This window comes from Microtus pennsylvanicus, chromosome 11 (assembly GCF_037038515.1).
Source record: "Microtus pennsylvanicus isolate mMicPen1 chromosome 11, mMicPen1.hap1, whole genome shotgun sequence".
Lineage (NCBI taxonomy): Eukaryota > Metazoa > Chordata > Mammalia > Rodentia > Cricetidae > Microtus > Microtus pennsylvanicus.
Window position 1 is genome coordinate 35,066,762 of NC_134589.1, and position 21,094 is coordinate 35,087,855.

The 21,094-nt window shown below is 46.1% G+C and overlaps 1 non-coding gene across 1 annotated transcript; it reads right to left on the reverse strand.

Moving 5' to 3' along the window:
* Positions 1-14,657: 14,657 nt before the first annotated feature.
* On the reverse strand, positions 14,658-14,764 carry LOC142832113 (U6 spliceosomal RNA). The gene has a single exon (XR_012907191.1). It is a non-coding gene; the product is annotated as a U6 spliceosomal RNA (small nuclear RNA).
* Between the last annotated feature and the right edge of the window lie 6,330 nt (positions 14,765-21,094).

The following is a 21,094-nucleotide window of genomic DNA, read 5'->3' on the forward strand; positions in this document are numbered from 1 at the left end:
CTCCTGCTACTGTGTTCCGAGTGGCTAGGTGGCGGCTGTATGCACTAAATTAACTCAGCGTGGCCGTCACTTCTTGCGTGGATTTGCAATCCCTCATACGCCTCGGAGTCCTTTCCTGCAGGACTTGAGGTTGAGGAGTAGGCTCGGGAGGCCGCTCCATTCTCGGAGCTGCTCCCCTCCCCGGAGCCACGATGACAATGCCCGGGCTTCAGGCACTCAGACCCACTGGGCTGGCTGGGCGAGGTTGTGAGTGACCTGGATTCGGGTTCTAACCCTGAAGTTGGCCAGTGCGCACTAGTTCGTGCCAGAACTGGATATCAGAAGCGCCGGGGAGTTTGTGAGGCGGTGGAAGTAGATTTAGAAAACCCCTTGTTGACGAAAGGGAACTTGACTCCTAAAGACTAAGGGGAAAAATTGCCGGGCGGTGGTGACTCACGCCTTTAATTCCAGCACCCGGGAGGCAGGGGCAGGTGGATCTCTGTGAGTTCGAGAACAGCCTGGTCTACAAAGCGAGTTCCAGAATAGTCAGAGCTACACAGTGAAACCTTGTCTCGAAAAAAACCCAACAAAACAAAGAAAGAAAGGACGGGGCTTGGGGTGGAGGAGTTATAAACGAAAAGAAGTCCTTCTAGAAACATCTAATATATCAAGTAAATAGCAGGGTTCCTATGATTTCCTGAAATGAAGTGTTTCGTGGGAGGTTAGGTGAAGGGACCTGGGCAACATTTTGTTAGTTAAATGTCAAGTGATATTTTGTCTTTTGTCTGTCACCACCTGGCTTAAACCTTTCAAATACTGGTGTGATACCTTAGCGGTGAAAAGTTGTCTTACTTTCTTTCATAGCATTATGACTGAATCCACTGTTTTCAGCCCCAATCATTCACCTCGAGACTATACTTAAATACTTAAATTTCTCTCAAGTCGAAAAGCACTTTTTAAAAAATTATTATTATTATTTTATTATTTTTGAGACAGCGTTTTACTATGTAGCGTTAGCTGTTCTGGAATTCGCTCTGTAGACCAGGCTGGCCTCGAACTCAGATTCGTTTGCCTATCGAGTGCTGGGATTAAAGAAGTGTACCACCACGGCCCAGCCTTCTCTTACTTCTGTATATCTTACTCCCTCGCTAGCTGTGTCGCTGGGTGGCCAGCCCCTGGTGTCCATCCTCTCCAGATTTTTCCTGCTTATGTTCTCTGTCTGCCTGCTCCTCATCCTTGCTCCTGCTGGGCTATTGATTGGCTGTTCAGCTCTTTATTAGACCATGAGGTGTCTTAGACAGGCAAAGAATCACAGTTTCATGGAGTTAAATAAATACAACATAAACAGAAGTAACAGACGGCATAAAGGAAGACTGTGGAGCCTTGGGTACGACAATAACACAAGCATCTAGGACTGTCCAGGACAGGAACAACTGGAGACCCGCCATAAATGGGCTGACCATGCAGGTTTAGCAGTGCCGGGGCATAAAGCATGAAAATGGTGACTGTCAATCTCGTCAGAAGCCAATGACTCAGGAAGTCACAGACCTGAGGGAGGAACCTACTACTGCTCTGTTAAGGGACATGTTGTCAAACTGCCTTCTGAATAATGCTTTCGCTTTTATCTGTAGTGTTATAGTTTATATATTAATGTTGCTCTCAATTTGGGCCTTCTCCCTGCAGTCGTCAGCAGCTAATGATGAGACTCATAACTTGGCGGATTGTGCTAAGACTGTCTGGTGATTGCTCTGTCCCGTGTATCAGTCCTCTCTCCCTGCAAAGCTAAGAAGATGCCTGGGAAGAAGAGCAGAAAGGAGGTAAAAGCCGGAGGGGGGGGGAGAACGCATGAGATTTTGTTTTGGGGACATGACGTGGTCGTCATACGTGAACCCAGGCAGCTATGATCAAGATCAGGTTAACGAGAGTAGTTAACTAATAGGCAGCCCTAGTTGGACTCAATGGGTTACTAACAATAACAAAAAAAAATGTGACCATGAAGAGGGCAGGAGACAGGCTGGAGGTGCCTGGGAAGAGCAAGCAGGAGTTGGGGGCTCCTTGTGGGGAACAGGTGGGCTGTTTATGTGTATAAAATTGTCAAATAATAAGAAATAGTCTACTAAAAAATAAATAATGTAAACTCAAACCTGTAATCTGAGCACTGAGAGGCAGAGTTCAAAGCCAGCCCTGTTTGAGGCCCTTTCTCAAACCAACCAACCAACAAACAAAAAGGCATTTGCTATATTTATTGTCAAGAATTGTCCTAAGGGCTGGCATGGCTCGTACCTTTCATCCCAGCACTTGGGAGACAGAGGCCGAAAGATCTCTCTGAGTTTGAGGTCAGCTTGGCCTACAGAGTGAGTTCCAGGACAGCCAGGGCTACACAGAGAAACCCTGTCTCAAAAAACAAAAAAACTAACAAAAAAAAAGAAAGAAAGAAAGAAAGAAAGAAAGAAAGAAAGAAAGAAAGAAAAGAGAGGAAGAAAGAGAGAAAGAAAAGGAAAAAAAGAAAGAAAAAAAGGAAGAAAAAGAAAAAAAATTGTCCCAGGTATTGGAGGGAGAAAGAAAAAACGATATAGTCCAAACCCCACAGGGAAGTGAGTGATTAGACATTAGACAGGCCTGCAAACAATCAGAGTGTGCTGGGGTGAACACTGTAATCGAGGCTTGTTCTCTTTGCCGTGGCGATGTAGGAGCCTTTACTTTGTCGGGCAAGAAGCACTTCCTTACAGTTGTGACATTTGAGATGTGGCTGAAGAAAGAGATTTGCATACAGGAACGTTTGGTGAAAAAGCATGCTACTGAACTCCCATGACCCTTTCAAGACTTGGTTCTTCATTTTTGGAACAACAGTAAGCATAGGTGAGAACATAGGAAGAGAAGTCACAGAGTAGGGGCTAGAAATTAACTAGGAACCTTCCTCAGCAGTCCGGAGTTTATTCTTTGATGCTGTTTGTTATTTCAAAAATAAAAATTTAACGATTTATTTTTAGTTTATATGCATTGGTGTTTGGCTGTGTGTGTATCTGTGCGAGGGTGTCAGATCCCTTGAGTTGCAGACAATTGTGAGCTGCCATGTGGGAATTGAACATGGGTCTTCTTGAAGGGCACCTCTGAGCCATCTCTCCAGCCCCCTGTAGTTTATTCTGATGGTCCAGGAGGAGCGGCTGAGTTTTAAGTGAGCAGAGTTGTGTTGCCGGGAAATTCTCATGCTGGTAGGTGTCGATGCACGGTGAATTTAAAGTCTCTCCGTACTTTAGGGCGGAGATGAGAAGGTCTTGAATTTGTTAGTGTAGTGGCATCCACGAGGAAGAGTGAGAAGAGAGAAAGGAGAAAAAAGAATTCCTAGGTTTCAGGGGGCAGCAGTCAGGCCCTTCCCACATTGCTCCCCGTTTATATGTTCTCCTGTAGCAATATCCCCAGGTGGCCTCCTCCCTCCCTTTCTTTTAGCAGACTGCAGCTGGGAGGGTGAATCTGTGCGTGGATTTGTTAGAGTGGCTTCCAGGATGCGGCCTGGGTAGTCCAATAAAGCTGGTCTCATGCTGAGACTGAGACGCCAACAGTGGCTCAGCCCCCAGGGAAAAAGTCAGTTCTAATCCTCCTGAAGGACCGCTGCGGCAACAGGAGAGATGAACTTGCCGCCAAGGATGAAGGCAAGCAGCCTAGCAACTGGGCTTCACTGCTTCCTGGTGCAGTCAGGTTGACAACCAAGAGGCACTGGTCGCTGGGGTCATAACAGTGATGTGAACAGGCTCTTGAAAGCTTCTTGAACATTGAGACAGGAACTTGCTGGCAAATGTTTGCAACCTTGAGATCCAATGAAGTCAATTCTTAGGCAAGGGACCACTTGGAGAGAGTCCTGATTTGCTCTGATTGCCTCTCTTTGCTTCCTCCTAGGGGCCCTAAACATGCATAGGGCTACCCTTGACTCAGCTCCAGCTGAGGTCATTCAGACCAGAAAGCTCAACCAGTCAACATGCGCATAAGAAGAAATAAAAACCATTTATTTTAAGCCTCCACTTTGGAGAGCTCCAGCATTGTGCCTAACAGTACTTACCCGGTACATAAGTGACCCATTAGATGTGGGGTGGGAAAGGACGAGAGTGGCTAGGGAAAGTCAGCATTAGGAAACTCTACACACTAGAATAAATGAGTAACTGATGATACCAAGTGGAGAAAGTCAGCATTAGGAAACTCTACACACTAGAATAAACGAGTAACTGATGATACCAAGTGGGGTGCCAGGTGGGCAGCACGCATGCCAGAAGGTGGTAAGTCCCCTGCAGGCTGTGAGTTGTGAGCTGTCCACAGTGGGTGCTGGGGCCGGACTCAGGTCCTTGAGAAGAGCAACGAGAACTCTTAACTGCTTAGCCATCCCTTTCAGCCCCGTCTTTCTTTATTTGCTTGTGTGTGTGTGTGTAGATACATATGACCGTGAAGGACAGCTTAAGGAAATCATTTTTCTCCTTTCACCAAGTGAGTTCCTTGGTGTGCTGGTTAGGTTTGTGTTTGTTTGTTTGCTTTTGTTGTTTGCCTTTTTAAAAAATATTTATTTATTTATTATGTATACAATATTCTGTCTGTGTGTATGCCTGCAGGCCAGGAGAGGGCACCAGACCTCATTACAGATGGTTGTGAACCACCATGTGGTTGCTGGGAATTGAACTCAGGACCTTTGGAAGAGCAGGCAATGCTCTTAACATCTGAGCCATCTCTCCAGCCCCCTGTTTGTTTGTCTTTTGTCAGTGTGACACAACCTAGTTCTGGGAAGAGGGAACCTCGGGTGAAGAATTTCCCAGATCAGCTCAGCACAGCCACGTCTGTGAGAGGGCCTTCACTGATGTTCTATGTGGAGGGCCCCACCCTGGGATGGCCCCACCCACTGTGGTGACATCATCGCGGGGCCCACTGTAGTGACATCATCGCTGGGCAGGTGGGCGTGGGTTGTAGAAAAAAAGCTAGCTGAGGGGCTGGCTCAGTGGTTAAGACCCCTGGCTGCTCTTCCACAGACCCAGGTTCAATTCCCAGCACCCACATGGCAGCTCACAACTGTCTGTAGCTCCAGTTCCAGGGGATCTGGTCTTACACAGACCTACATACAGGCAAAACACCAATGCTCATAAAATAAAAATTGGCTATATATTAAAAAGAAGTTTAGTTATATTTTTAAAAAAGCTGAGCATGAGCCAACGGGAAAGCCAATAGGCAGCAATTTTCCATGCTGCCGACCCCAGTTCCTGCTTACGCTCCTGCTCTGGCCTCTCTCGTGATGGGGGTGGTGGGCTTTGACCTAGAAGTCTAGCCAAATAAGCCCTTCCTCTCTGCTGTTCAAGAGTTCTGTCATAGCAACAGAAAAGCGAACTAGAGCAGGGATAGAAACCAGGTCAGCTGGCTTGGTGGCAGGTGCTCTCACCCACTGAGCCGCCTCACTGGCCCCAGTTAAAACTGTTGATTACACGTTTTTTAGCGTGTGCCACGCCCATCTTCGAGAATGCTGCAGTGAGTGTGTGGGTGTGAACTGACTGCTTGAGGAAGTAGGTCTTTTCCTCCTACTACGGGGTTCCTGGGATGAACAGGTTGGCAGGCTTCATGGCAGGTGCCTTTTCTTGCTGAGCAATTCCACTGGTGCTTCTCTCTCTACTTTTTCAAGACAGGGTTTCTCTGTGAAGTGGCTGTCCTGGAACTCACTCTATAGACCAGGCTGGCCTCGAACTCACAGAGATCCGCCTGCCTCTGCCTCCCAAGTGCTGGCCTGTGCCATCCCCACCTGCCTGGGCCCTGGTCTTTTAAGACGGAGTCTCACTGTGTAGCTCTGACCAGCCTGAAGTTCTGCATATAAACTACACTGGACTCACGTTTGTAGTGATTCACCTGCTTTAGTCTCCTGAGTACTGGGTCACAGTCATAGGCCACAGTGTCTGGCCAGGACTTGTTTTTGTATGTGGGAAACAGGAAATAATGCTATATACCTGTAATCTAAGCATCCAGGAAGCCGAGGTTAGAGAACTGAGTTTGAGGCCAGGCTGGGTTACATAGTGAGACCTTGTCTTAAAGAAACAAACAGGGTGCCAGGCGGTGGTGGTGCTTGTCTTTAATCCCAGCACTCGGGAGGCAGAGGCAGGTGGATCTCTGTGAGTTCGAGGACACCCTGGTCTACAGAGTGAGTTCTAGGACAGCCAGTGCTACATAGAGAAACCCTGTCTCAAAAAAACAAAAAAAGGGTGTGTGTGTGGGGGGGAACAAGCTGGGCATGGTGGCTCATGACTATAATCCCAGCATTTGAGAGATTGAGACAGGAGGATCACCATTAGTTGAAGTCTAATCCTGACTGTTACATACTCAGTTCCAGGGCAGCCTGGGCTACAAAGTGAGACTCTGCCTCCAGGAACCAATGGGAAAGCAATAAGGGTGGGGGAGGTTGACGGGATGACCAGGCAGCTTCAGAAACAAGGCTGGGGAGGCCTAGGCCACGGCTCAGTGGGTAAGATCCTTGCCAAGTTCAGATCCCCCCACTGGTGCGGGTTTTTTTTTGTTTTTTTTTTTTGTTTTTTTGTTTTTTTTGTTTTTTTTTGAGGCAGAGTCTCTCTGTATAGCCCTGGCTGTACTGGAATTTACTATGTAAACCAGGCTGGCCTCAAACTCACTGAGATCCACCTGCCTCTGGCTTCCAATTGCCTGGCCTTTGAACACATCTTTTTAGATGTGCTAACATGTGATCCTAAACTCACCTACTGAGGACTGAGGAAAGATTCGGGGTGTTAAAATTAGTCATTAAATTTAAAGAGTTTTGCTATGTCAGGAGAGCTCAAAGCAGATTTAGTTATATTTTACAGCCCCCCCCTGTAGCTCCCCGCCCCCAGTGTGTGTGTGTGTGTGTGTGTGTGTGTGTGTGTGTGTGTGTGTTCCAGAACTCGGTATCTGCCTGGCTGCTGGGATTAGTCATATACCACCATACCCAGCCCAGACACCCCCTTTCCTAGAATTTTATGTAGCTTTAGAATTTAGGCAGATGTAACCTATCTGGAGAAGTACTTGGCTTCTCTGCCTGGAGGGAACAGGCGGTGGGCTCCTGTGGCTGTTCCGAGTTCTCAGAGCTTTTCACAGAGGACTTGTCAGTGCAGGGTAGCGCTGAACTCCCCTAGGTTCAGTCAGGGCTGTGATCTGCCCTTGCTGTGTCTCCGTTTCTGAATCTTCACGGGCTGGTGATGAACTTTGGTTTATTTAGGTAATTGCAGGGTTGCCTGTGTCCGCACACACCCTCCTACAGAGCATCTGGGCCAGCCTAAGGTCGTGGTGAGCACACTTTATTAATGTTTACAGTGGTTTATAAATTATAAAGTGGTTTATAATGCCACTCCCCCAAATGCTTACTAGCTCCATAGCTTTCCTTGTGAGAGAATATTCAAATGCATTTTAAATATTCATATCATAATTCAGTAAAAATTTTTCGTGACCTTAAAATGAACTTTTTTGCTCGAGGAAAGAAACTCCCTGTTTGTTCAGATCCAGGAAGGATAGAGCAATTTGAAAACTCTTTAAAATTTGTAGCTGGCTGGGCGGTGGTGGAGCACACCTTTAATCCCAGCACTTGGGACACAGGGGCAAGTGGATCTCTGTGAGTTTGAGGCCAGCCTGGTCTACAAGAGCTAGTTCCAGAACAGGCTACAAAGCTACAGAAAAACCCTGTCTCGAACCCTCCTCCCCCAAATTGTAGCTATATAGCTATTCAGACCACAGTGTTTGCTAAAAAGGGTTGCAGGAGGCAGGACGACTAAGAGAAATGAATTGATTAATGCAGCCCCTGCATTTTTTCCACCGTCAATTTGATTTAAATTTAATATCCTCCCACAATGGAAAATGATTTACAATGAGAAGATGAGCTGGAAGGAATAAGAAAATGGAAACAAGATACGCCGTCACGTTTTACCATCCAGCAGATTTACCATGCGTTCCAAACAGTGTCTGGCCATTTACAGTAAATGAAACGAAATGCTTTTTAAAATAACAAAACGCTGCGTTTTTACTAGTGGTCCCTCCCTCCCCTGCAAACACATTCATCCCACTGGGCTCCGTGTTACATCTGTGTTGTTTTTAGCTCATTTCCTTTTGTAAAAAAGCAATTGGTGAGTTGATTTCCCAGTTTAGCCGTTGTAATAAAACATAAAAGGCATTTCTGTTTGGGCAGCTCTTACACTGAGTCAAAAGCTCCAAAAAAGCAACAAATATAGGACAGGATAAAATTAGAAACTGCTGGCGTTTCTTGAGCAGCAGTCTCTCGGCTGGCAGTTGCTCCTCCCCCCTGTTGCCACCAGCAGGAATCTGAAGGTCACCTCTGTGTACCAGACGACAGAACCCCATGTGTGTCTTTAAATAACAGTTTATAATTCACATAGCATAACCTGCATCTGGAGAAATACCCATCTCCGTGGGTTTAATTTTCACAGACTTGTCCAATGAGCATCTTTACAAAGGTAGAACATTTTCTTCCTTTCACAGAAACGTTTCCATCTCCTCACCCCCCTAGAGCTGGCAGCCGCTACTTTGTTTCCTATGACTTGCCCATTCTAGACATTTGACATAAACAGTCATAAATAACCAGCTATGTCACCGGCTTCTTTCAGTTGACACAATGTTTTCAGGTTTTCTAATGTACCAGTACATCTCTCGTGTTTTTTTTTTTTAGTGTACAACAATATTCCATTGTATAGATGTACCAGTATTGAGGGTGGGAATTTGGGTGTTTTTGCTTGTTGATTATTGTTAACGAGACGATTAATGTGCATGTATAATGGTTTTTGTCGTTTGTTTTGTTTTTATTTTGAGACAGGTTCTCATCAGGTAGCCCAGGCTGGCTCAGAACTCATGATCCTCCTGCCAAATAGTAATATTGTAGGTATGTCCCACCAGACGGAGCCACGTGGACAAGATTTTGTGAGGGTTCTGGTGTTTCTCACATTCTCGCCACCATTACTTATCGGTCCCTCACCCCCATTATAGTATACATGCGCTATGCAAGCGTCTACCAGGGGCCTACATCCCCAGCGCACGGAAGTCCCAGTTGTCGTGTTGCTAAGGGGTTAGTTGATAGATGTCTTAGTTAGACAGTGAAGGATCTACTGAGAGACTTTTCAGCCAGGCAAAGCAGCAGAGCCTGTCACAGAACACATGAGATGACCAGGGACCTGGAGAAGCAGGCTTAGAAAACACAGAAAGCAAGTGGAGCTAGCAGTGGGAAACAGCAAGGGTGTGACATCGGGACAGTGTGGCAAGGTCCTGTCACCTCTGCATGTGGACCCTGGCTACCACAATCAAAACTGGATTCTGATGCCAAGTGTGGAGGCACTCGTCTCTAATCCCAGCATTTGGGAATCTAAGGCAGGAGGGGCCCACATCTGAAGCCATCTGGGCTACAGAGTGAGACTCTGTCTCCAAAAGAAAAATACAATAAACAAAAATGTGCCTTTGGGAACCACACTCAGAATTTGAAGTCTGATGGGAAGTCCGGCCAGACAAGCCCAGATCAGACCCTGCGTGTTTGCTTCCCGGGATGGAAGGAGTAGTAGCGCATCTAACGCTAAGACAGGATGTTCTGTAGCCCGGGCTGAGAGCTCCCTTTGTAGCTGAGGGTGACTTTGAGTTTCTGATCCCCTTGTCCCCGCCTTCCAAATGCAGTCATTACCGGTGTACACCATCACTGCCAGCCAATAGGAGGGAACAGGAACTCGAGTCTCCGCTGTGGATGAGGCCAAAGAGAGAGAGTGGTGTGGGACAGAAACAAACACACCACCACACCAGCCACACCACACAACCCTAACCAGTATATACCACACCATGCCAACCACACCGCACAAACCACACCACACTAATGACACCACAAGAACCACAGTAACCACATCACACCACCAACTAAACCCATGTTAGCTTTTGAATACCCAAAGCCAAGACGCATGTACTATTCCTTACTCTGCAGGGCTAGTCCAGATTATTGTTGGTGTGCTCACAAACCCATCCGTACCTATAGTGAGACCTGCTTTTCCACTTTTTCCTTGTTTGTTTGCATCATTTGTAGAATTACAAGTATCACAGTAACAGAGACAAAATACTCATTCCACATAGTTGTTTTGTTTGTTCGTGTGGTTGGTTGGTGTTGGGAGCAGTGAGACCCCAGATCCTGAATTTCTTGTAATCCCCTGATCTGAGTGCCTACAGCTGCTCTGAGCACGAGACCTTCAGGAGTTCCTGATGGCGGGAGAGTGGTTTCTGGTGGGTTTGGCTGGGGCATGGTTGTCTCTATATAATCTGCACCTGAACACAATAAAGGGGGCATTCTTGGGGAATTCAGGGATGACCCATGTCGCTGTCTCTCTGTCTGTGTGTGTCTGTGTATTTTAACCTCCAGCCCCCTTGCCCGAAGCTCGCGAACTGAGTGCCAGCGCACAGAGTGCAGACAACGGGGGGCGCAGTGCGCAGCAATTGGAGGTCCTCACCAAGATATCGGAAACAAGGGAACACGGCAGGTTGGTTTTCAAGACAGGGTTTCTCTGTAGCTTTGGAGCCTGTCCTGGAACTAGCTCTGTAGACTCTGTAGACCAGGCTGGCCTTAAACTCACAGAGATCCGCCTGCCTCTGACTCCTGGGTGCTGGATTAAAGGTGTGAGCCACCACCACCTGACATAATTTTAAAGTCACCACATGGAACTTATATTTCAATACATAAAAAAATGCCTGTAATTTTCTACTTATTTTTAGCACCTAATTCTAAAATGTTTAAAGATATTGATTTTGCCATAGGTCTTTAGGGAAATTCTTTTTTCTGAATGTGTTTTTGTTGTTTTTTTTTTCTTCAATGCTGAGAGCTAAACGCAGGGCCTTGAGCATGCTAGGTAAGCATGCTCTCGCTGAGTTATACCCAGTATATGACCTCTCTCTCTTCCTCCCCCTCTCTCTTCTATCTCTGTTTCCTTCTTTTCCGAGACAGGACCTCAAGCTCACTGTGTCCCCCACTCAGCCTCCTTGGTGCTGGGGTTGCCAGGCTCCTTCCTGTCCAGTTCTCCTGGAGTTTGGAGAGACCCGAACTGCTAATCTAAACTGAGTTGTGCTATAAGTGAAAGCTGGGCACCAGGTTTCTAAAAGTCAAGAGAAAGGAGACTGTAAAACACCTCAGGATTTTACTGGCTACACGGTGCGATGATATTTTAAGTAAATTCAGTTAAATAAAGTAACAATGTTAAGATTAACATGTTTTTAATTTGACCATTCAAAAACATGTTTAAAGTCCACAGGTGGCTCCTTTGAAATGTCCACAGAGCAAATCTGTGAGCTAGAGCTGGAGACCCAGCTTTGCCCACAGCCACATTACAGGCAGGACATGGCAAAGTCATTCGTTTGTTTTTCCCTGTAAATTACATTGGAGGCTTTTGCAGGTTTATTTCTGTTTTATTGACTTATCAAGCATCTTTTATAGTGAATGAAATTCTATAAATATAATGTCTTAAAACCTCAAATCTTTATTATTTCTCTCAGTCTGAAGGGCCCACTGGTGGATTAGTGACATGTGTTCTCACTGCAACAAAATGTCTGACAAAAGGCACTTGAGGAAGAACGCTTGGTTTTGATTTACAATGTCAGGGGATGCGCGCACGCGCGCACACACACACACACCCCAAAGCGGGTTAACCATTACATTGGTAATCTTTAGGCCAGTTCAGCTCAGATTGGAGAGTGGCCTCACTCATTACCTGGGACCTCATTTGAGATGGTTGGGGTGGCAGCCAGCCCACGGGGCCCTTTCAGGCTCCAGGACAGGATGCTTCCCATTATACGGGGATGGAAGGGCACTCTGAAGCAAAAGAGAGTGTCCATACTATCTTGAACCTTCTAATTGTGCCACATTTGTGTTGGTCTGTGAGCCTAAGAAAGTCACATGTTCACGTCCAAGTGGATTGTAGCAAGAATTTAATTAGTCTTAATAATGAAAACTTGGAGTCAGATACTAGGGGGTGAACGCTGACAGATCAGAGAAGCAGAGCGGCCAGCCACTAGAGAATTTTTACCTCTGCCAATGCTCAGACCAAAGGGGCGTTCCTGTCCTCAGACTGCATCTCCAGACTGCTTCTTAGACTGCATCTGAGCGCCTGTCTACTCCCGCCTAATATTCCTCCCTCTGACTAGCCATATCTCCTGTCTCCATCTTCCCAGTGCTGGGATTAAAGGTGTAAGGTGTAAAGGTGTAAGCCACCACTGCTTGGCTCTGTTTCTCTTTTAGACTCAGTAGCCAGGGGGGCCTTGAACTCACAGAGATCCTTCTATCTCTGTCTCACCAAGAGCTGCACTGAGATTAAAGGTGTGTGCCTAGCCTGGCCTCTATGGCTAACTAGTTGGCTTAGCTCTGCACTCTGATCTTCAGGCAAGCAAATGTCATCATAAAAGAGTGGCATACATGGGGTGGAGGCCTAGGAAAGCTGTGGCGAGGACAGTAAGGGTGTGTCTGCAGAGTGCTTACCTTAAGTATCAGGACCTCTAGCTGAAATATCTTCCAGGTTGATTGTAGCAGTTTCTGTTTCTCCCCATGTAGCATTTCCTCTGCGAACCCTTTCCAGGAACCAGCATTGTTGTTGATGTTGTTGTTGTTCCTGTAATATTTGCCAGTTTGTGAGTCGGAGAGCGTGTCCCTGTTTGGTTTGTTTTTCCTGACTGGGGAGCTGAACATCTTGTACTGAAGATTGTTCCTGGGCCTCATGCGCTTGACGTTTGGCAAGTGATCTACCACTGTTCTTGCTAACTCATATGCTCAGGAGGCAGAGGCAGGCATAGATCTGTGAGTTCAAGGCCAGCCTGGTACACTGAGAGAGTTACAGGTCAGCCAAGACTGAACAGTGAGACCCTGTCTCAAAAGAAGAGGAAGAGGAGGAGGAGCAGAGTAAGTTAAAAAGTTGGTGGGGGCATCACTAAGCTTTGATGAGATCGATGACAGCAGCAGTGTGAGAACGCGGGAATTTAAACCAGGTCACGGGGAAAACACAGAGAATTGTGGGGCATGCAGCTTTCCTTGGAAAGAGTAGAGGCTTCTGGATGGTAAAGGAAAGCAGAAGAGAAGCTTGGATGCTCAGGAGACACGAAAGAATAACCAGAAAGCCTGAGACAGGTTCTGTTCTCTGGTGGGAAGACACCAAAGCCAGTATTCAGGGCCAGTGAGGTGGCTTAGCCGGTAAAGGCACCCACAGCCATGCCTCAGCACCTTTGCTGGATTCCCTGGATCCCCTGGTGAAAGGAGAGAACCAACTTGCACAAGCTGTTCTTTGACATCCGCACAGCAGCGTGGTGTTTCTGTGTATGACACATGTACACATGCACATACACACACACACACACACGTGCGCACACATACACACACAAAACAAATTTAAAACAACATTCTCTTTTCCTTAGGGCCCCATGACTAGAGCGCCTTAAGACACTCTCCTGCGGCCCTCTTTGGAACCCATGGGTTGCTGGTGTCTGGTTTCGGAACTGCTGGAAGATAAAAACACTGGCTTCTGCCGGGGAAGACATGCTACTGTGTTCTGGCTCATCCAGTGTAGCCTGTCTGGCCTCTCAGCTGAACTGGTGTCTCCCCTGATCCTTCTGGTTTTACTAAGTTCAGGCTTTCCTTCAGGAGTGATGCTCCTGTCTTCTAACTTCATTTCCTGTCAGGAAAATTTTAAATAAAAAAAAAAGTCAGCAAAAATCTCAGACTCAGAGATTTTTCTATATACAAAGCAACCCATAAAATCCATACTGGGAGTCACCAAGGCTTCCCTCGTAAACATTTAGGGTGCTGCGCTCTCCAAAGTCTATGCTCATGAGTGAGGTGGTCATTACTGCTTCACAGAGTGGAAAGAGAAAATAGGTTGGTTTGCTTTTTGGTTTTGTTTATTTTTCTTTAGCAACTTGAGTCTGCCTAGTTTGGCATTGCAATCTTGACACACAGTGGGGCTTCAATAAACGTTCCGTGTGTGGGCTCCTTTATATGTGTGTGGAGTTTTGAGACAATGAGGTTTTGTTTTTTTTATACAATTGAAAAGGAAATGAGGTCCCTTTTGTTCGTATCCAGTGTGGTTTTTTTGTGTGTGTGTGTGTGTGTGCGGAGGAAGAAGTGTCTTTACAATGACTTAAGTAGATATGTATTTATTTGAAAAAGATGAGTTAGAATTAGCACGTGAACTGTTACCACCCTCTAAAAGGTTGCTTCAAGTGCTCAGGTGTTAAAAATGCGCTAACTGACTACTTTTTCTTCTAGGCAGGAGAATAAAATAACATAATAAAAAGTGTATCCTCAATTCTCAGGGAAAAGGTCATTAAATACAATGTTTGACTCTTAGCAATTGGGAAGCTGAGGCAGGAGAATTGTGAGATTTACACCAGTTTGGGCTACCAACTAACCCATATCCTCCTTACTTACCAGCCTCCCCTCCCCCCCAAATCTTTCAGGGTATTGGAGAGATGGCTCTGGGTAAGGGCACATACTGCTCTTGCAGAGGACCTGAGTTCAAGCCCCGGCACCTATGTGAGTGGCTCACAGCCGCCTGTAACTCCAGCTCCAGTGGATCTGCGACCTCTGACTTCCTTAGGCATCTACTCTCGCTTTGTGGACACAGACACAGGCATGTACACATAATTTTAAAACAATTTAAAAATTTTTTTAAAATATGGAACGCTTCACGAATTTGTGTGCCATCCTTGCGCAGGGGCCATGCTAATCGTCTCTGTATCGTTCCAATTTTAGTATATGTGCTGCCGAAGCGAGCACCAATTTTAAAATTTTATAGAAACAACCTGGGGGGGGGGGTTATAGGTCAGTTGGTAGAGTGCTTGCTTAGCGTGCGCGAAGCCGTGGACCCTCTGCACTGTGTAAACTAGACACGATGGCCCAAGACTGTAATCCTTGGGAGGTGGAGGCAGGAGGTCATCTTCAGGTTATACAAAGAGTTCAGGGCAGGCTGGGATACTTGTGGTTCTGTCCCCAAAATCAACACAAACAAGCAAAACAGACCCAGAAATAAAAAGCAAGTCGATAGGTAACGTTAATCGGATTAATCACATTCTTCAGCTTTCTCTTGAAGTAATCACAGATGGGAGAACAGAGGTAAATGGTATTGTTCCTGAGACTCGGAAGACGTTACAACAAAGGTACACATGGGGGCGCCATAATCGGCCAGAAACGGTACGTGTGAGCCGAGAGAGGTTGGTGGTGTCACAGCAGCGCTGAACTTTCACAGCCGGAAACATGAAGGCTGCTGAGTCAACATACTCTGCTCTCAGAACGTGAGCTGGGTGCTAGGATCCCAAAGGCGGCTGTGCAGTCCCTGGTTAGTGAATTTGGCTGTTGTTTTGGCAAATCTTTATTTGAAACATTTACTGTTGGCCCGGAATGATGTATTTAAATCTTGAATGAGTTGGTTGATAGCATTTATGGGTGGCAAGAAGCAGCTGAGTGAAGAGTCCTTGCTTGGAATGAGTGGGACCCTACGTTTGAACCCCAATATTGTAAAACAACAAAAAGCAAAATGTTTATTTTTGTGTTGTTTCTTTTACCATGTGCAATGTGGGAAAGCCTTTTATGATTGACTCTGGCCTCAAATGACTTCCCCTGTAGCCTTTTTCCCATCTCCAGCTTAAGACGATTATTCCTTGACTCTCGTGCAAATATAAAGCTACCTGGCCGCCTATAGATTTGCTAGAAGAAGCCCACAAGTACCCACAATGTTTTTTATTAGGGACAAGCCATGATGAAAATATAGAACACACATTATTTTTTCCAAACATCAATCTGCATGTGACAATATTTGTTTTACAGGCTAAATTTCTTCAACCTAACATTTGTCACGAAATGTTCCTTCCACCAGTGAATGTCCCGTTCCATGTTTCTGCATTGCCAACTCCATCTCCCCCACCAAAAGATCTATTTTATTATTTTTAATTATGTGTCTTTGTGTGGGTCTGTGCACATGAATGCCAGTGGAGGCCAGAAGTGACTGGATGTCCCTGGGAGCTGAGGTTACAGGTGGCTATGGACCACATGGGTGATGAGATTTGAACTCAGGTCCTTTAACTGCTGATCTGTCTTCCAGCCTCTGCCACCCCTTCCTTTTCTGCTTTTTTTTTTCAAGACAGGGTTTCTCTGTAGCTTTGGTGCCTGTCCCAGAACTAGCTCTTGTAGACCAGGCTGGCCTTGAACTCCCAGAGATCCTCCTGCCTCTGCCTCCCGAGTGCACCACCACCGCCTGGCTGCTTTTTTTTTTAATATTTTTAAATTTTCTCTGTGTGTGTAAGTGCAGTGCCCTTACAGGGCACAAGAGGGTGTTAGATTCCCTGGGACTGGGATCCCATTGGGTGCTGGGAATTGAACCCAGGTCCTCTGCAAGAACAGCCAGTGCTCTTAACAACTGAGTCAGCTCTCTAGCCCCCATTTTCTGCTTCTGGAGACACAGTCTCATGTGGCCTTGGCTGGTTATGTAGATCGGCCTGGCCTCAAACTCACAGTGATCCATCAGCTTCTACCACAGGTGTATACCATCACTCCTGGCCCATTTCTGCTTTTTCTTTTTTTTTAAAAAAAGTGTTTATTTTTATTTGATGTGCATAAGTGTTTTGCCTGCATGTATGTGTGTGCACCACACATGTGCTATGCCCCCTGACACTAAAGGAGGGAGCTGGGTCCTCTGGAGCTGGAGTTGCAGATGTTGGGAACTGAGCCTGGATCCTCTGCAAGAGCAGCCATCAAGCTATTGATGGAGGAGGGTCATCTGTCTATTTGTTATTTTCATTGGTTAATAAAGAAACTGCCTTGGCTTTTTATAGGGCAGAATTTAGATAGGCGGAGTAGACAGAACAGAATTCTGGGAGAAAGAAAGCTGAGTGAAGCAGTCGCCATAGCTTAATGGGTTAATCAAGATGTGAGTTAGTCAGTAAGAGGCTAGAGCTAATGGGCCAAGCAGTGTTTAAAAGAATACAGTTTCCGTGTAATTATTTCGGGGCATAAGCTAGCCAGGCAGCCGGGGCGGCAGGAACACACCCCGCAGCTCCATACTACAAGCTATCTCTTCAGTCCCCCCATTTCTGCTTTTTTTTCCTTATAAAATCAGCTTTTTAAAATGAAGGATCTGGGGAGATGGCTATGCAGTTAAGAGCACTGACTGCTCTTCAGAGGACCCACATTTGATTTCCAGCATCCACATGGTGGCTCACAGTCATCTGTAACTCCAGCTCCAGGGCTTCCAATGCCTTCCAGCCTCAGTAGGCACCAGGTTCAGACATGAAGTCAAAATACCCAAATATATAAAATATTTTTAAAAAACTTTAAAAATTTTAACATGACTAAGGGTGTTTGAAAACACTGTAAGAAATTATATTATTTTTATTGGCCCCCAAGTTACATATAATACATGTAAGTAAACATATTATTTAAATGAAGTTAAACTGTTTAGACATGTACTACCACTTGGGAGGCAGAGGCAGGAGGAGTTCAAGGTCAGTGTGGTCTACTGAGCTAGTTCCGGAACTGCCAGGGCTACAGAAAGAAAGCCTGTCTTGAAAAACCAAGCAAACAAAAACAGCTGTACAGTACCAGGCATGAAAAACTCTCTTTTGAATTGTTGGTCAGGGGAGTCCAAGACACTCCCCAAATAGGGACTTTCACTGTTCCCCTTGGTTGCCTCCCAGAGGTTGAAGGTAAGGCCCTAATGCTGAAGGCACAGGCATTGCGGATTCAGGACTTGCAGGATCTGAGCTGGATCTACCGAAAGCCTCCTCTCTGAGGACGAACCTTCACAGTTCCTGAAGATGCTAATGTAAGCTGCCAAGGAAGGGAAGCTACCAATAGTTAACACAGCTGCGAGGCCTATGAACATGACCAGCACGGCAAGACATCCCTAGAGCCACAACGGTGGCTCTCATATCTGGGCAGTAACCAACAGCTGTATAATTGGATGCATGGCCTGTTCAACGGCAAGGAAGTCATGCCCAGCACCGGAAAGCGAGCCACCTAACTGGAGCCAGCGAAATCACAGCTCTCAAAGGAGCTCTTGCAACTGTTGCTTTCCTAAAACAGCGTAATTCCTAAAATGCCTTCTAAATACGCATCCTTAGACCCACAGTAAGAGTTGCTCCCGAGCTTCACCAGAGAAGCTTTTCTGGGAAAGAGAGATCATTACGGAAGACCACAATTGGTCAAAACCCAGGGGCCTGATGTTGGGATACCCAGCCTTAAGGGACACATGGACAGCACAACTCCTGCACCTAAGGCTCAGGGAGCATTAGGGAGGAAGGGGTGGAAAGGCTGAAAGGGGACCAGGAAACCTGCAGTAAAACTGTATCACCTAGGAAGGACAGGGACGCTTCACTCGTGACTTTAACGATGTGGCTACTTAAGACCCGAACAAGGACATCACCAATAGGCATGCTAAGAGGAAGGGACAATCTCACAGGGCACTGTCCCTAGACAAAGAACTACAGGCCACTAAGGGACGCTGAGTGGAAGTAGTCCCTCCCTCCCCACTGACCCGCAGGCAAGCCCATAGTCCATCCAAGACCAGGTAGTGAGCCCTGAAATCCTGAGCGTACAAACAATACTAAATGGATTCAGCAAATAACAAAGAAAAAGAGTCCGGGAATTCGAGAGGGAGTGCACGGGTATGGTTGGGGTATGGGAGGAGCTAGAGGAAGGGAAGGGAATGGTGGGAAATGATGCAATTCTGTGTTTTTTTTGTTTTGTTTTGTTTTGTTTTTTTCGAGACAGAGTTTCTCTGTGGTTTTGGAGCCTGTCCTGGAACTAGCTCTTGTAGACCAGGCTGGTCTCGAACTCACAGAGATCCGCCTGCCTCCCGAGTGCTGGGATTAAAGGCGTGCGCCACCACCGCCCGGTTTGCAATTCTGTTCATTAAAAAAAAAAAGACAAAGTAAAGCCAGGCGCGGGGTGATGCACACCTTTAATCCCAGCATTTGGGAGGCAAAGGCAAGCAGATCTCTGTGAGTTCAAGGCCAGCCTGGTCTACAGAGTGAGTTCCAGGACAGCCAAGGCTACACAGAGAAACCCTGTCTCAAAAAACAGAGACAAAGTAAATGACAAAGCTGAACAAAGGCCAACAACACTGGATGCAAAGCGCCTTCTCCGAGGGCGAGGTTATGGGAGCCATAGGATAATACGAGCTCGGCGTCCCGTTTACCCTTGCCAATGCTTACATTGTGTGTGTCTCAGTTTAAACGTGGAAATGCATTTGGCTGTGTGAATGAGTTTACATTTCATTAGTCAGAAATTAAGTCTTTTTCTATACTGAAAGTACCTGAAAGTCTTAGAATATAAAGCTCAGAACTGGGTGTAGTAGTGAACACTTTTAATCCTAGCACTCAGAAGGCAGAGGCAGGTGGATCTCTGTGAGTCCCAGGTCAGCCTGGGCTACCCAGAGAGACCTTGTGTTGGGGGAAAAAAATGGGTTGCTCAAAACGTTAGAGTGATTTTGGAACAGCTTTGGAATGTGAAGAAAAACTGCGTTTTGGAGTCCCCTGTGGTTAGGAGCATTTCCGTGTATAGGCGCTAAGTAGTCTAGACTTGCTCCGTGAAGACAGAGCCCTTGAGCACCACTCTGGCAGATTCCAGTCTTCAGCACAGCAGTGTAAACTTCGCACTTGAGTCTGGCTGGATCAGAGACTGGCGTGTTAGCTCCAAACTCCCAGGCTGCACGGATTCCCCATATGCTACAGGCAAATGCTGTGCGGCTTCTCACGCAAAGGTGCAATGCAGGGGCGCTGGCTGACTTTCTACCTCCAGCTTCCCCAATGTTGTCACTTACGTACAGTGGAGTCTTACACCAGTCCAAGAATCGGTTGTGAAATAATCTACAGTAAAAACCAGAATAACTTTATATAAAGTATTGATTTAGCAATAATTTCCAAACTCTGAGAAGCAACAAACTGTCAATCTATAAATAAATCAGGGCAACGAAAGCCATAATTGACAAACAAAACACAAAAAAAAGTGTCTATACTTCCTTCTATCTCAATAGCTACATGGGAAAAATATATGGGAAGAGGCTTTTGTTAAATTTTTTAATTAGACACACAGAAATAACAATGCACAAAGAAAAGAGCACCTCCACAATATTGTGCAGAAGACCCCCCGAGATTCTGGTTCACAGTTCCAAAGCCCTGGCGTCATGGTTGAGTTGAATGACGCCCTCAAATGAGAGCGCCTTCATAGTCTTGCAACCCCCACTCCCCAAAGAAAGAAAAAAACAGAAACGCAGCCTATGTAATTCGTGTTTCTGTTTGTATGCACATGTTTGAATATCTTTACTATTTGAAAAGTCACATGGAATTCGTCATTAAAGCTCATGACTGTCCAAGCTCCCAGTGGCCATTTGAATCTTCTCTGCTCCAGACCTGATAAGCCAACTATGCGGGCTCTGGGCACAGCCTGGCTTAATCCACCGGACACAGAGATGGGAACTCACACCTCCTGATAGGCTGTCTGTTTTCTTCTTCCCTTCACTGGTCGCTTTGAGGCCGTAGTAGCCTGTATTCAGTCAGATACATCTCAATCAGTCAGTCCCCCCCACCCCCGTGTCTGTCTCCCCTCTGTTGCTGGGATAAAATCAGGGTCTTGAACATGCTAGAAAGTACTCTAGCTCTGAGCTGTATCTTTTTCTTTCCTTTTCTTTCTCCCTTCCTTCCTTCCTTCCTTCCTTCCTTCCTTCCTTCCTTCCTTCCTTCCTTCCTTCCTTCCTGATTCTCCTGTTCTTCTTGCCCTGCCTCTACTTCCTGCCTGGCTACTGGCCAAAGCAGTTTCTCTCTATGTAGCCCTGCTGTCCTAAGTGCTTGGATTAAAGGCAAGGGAACCTTTTCTTTTTTCTTTTCTATTTGTTAATATATATATATATATATTTGAATATTTTTTGATTCTTTGGGAATTTTACATCATACACCCTGCCTTTTTCATGTGACCACTTTTCTGTTTGTCTGTTTTTTTGGTTTTTGTTTTTTAACTTTTAAAAATGTATTTATCTATTTTGTTTTTTCAAGACAGGGTTTCTCTGTGTAGCCCTAGCTGTCCTGGAACTCACTCTGTAGGACAGGCTGACCTTGA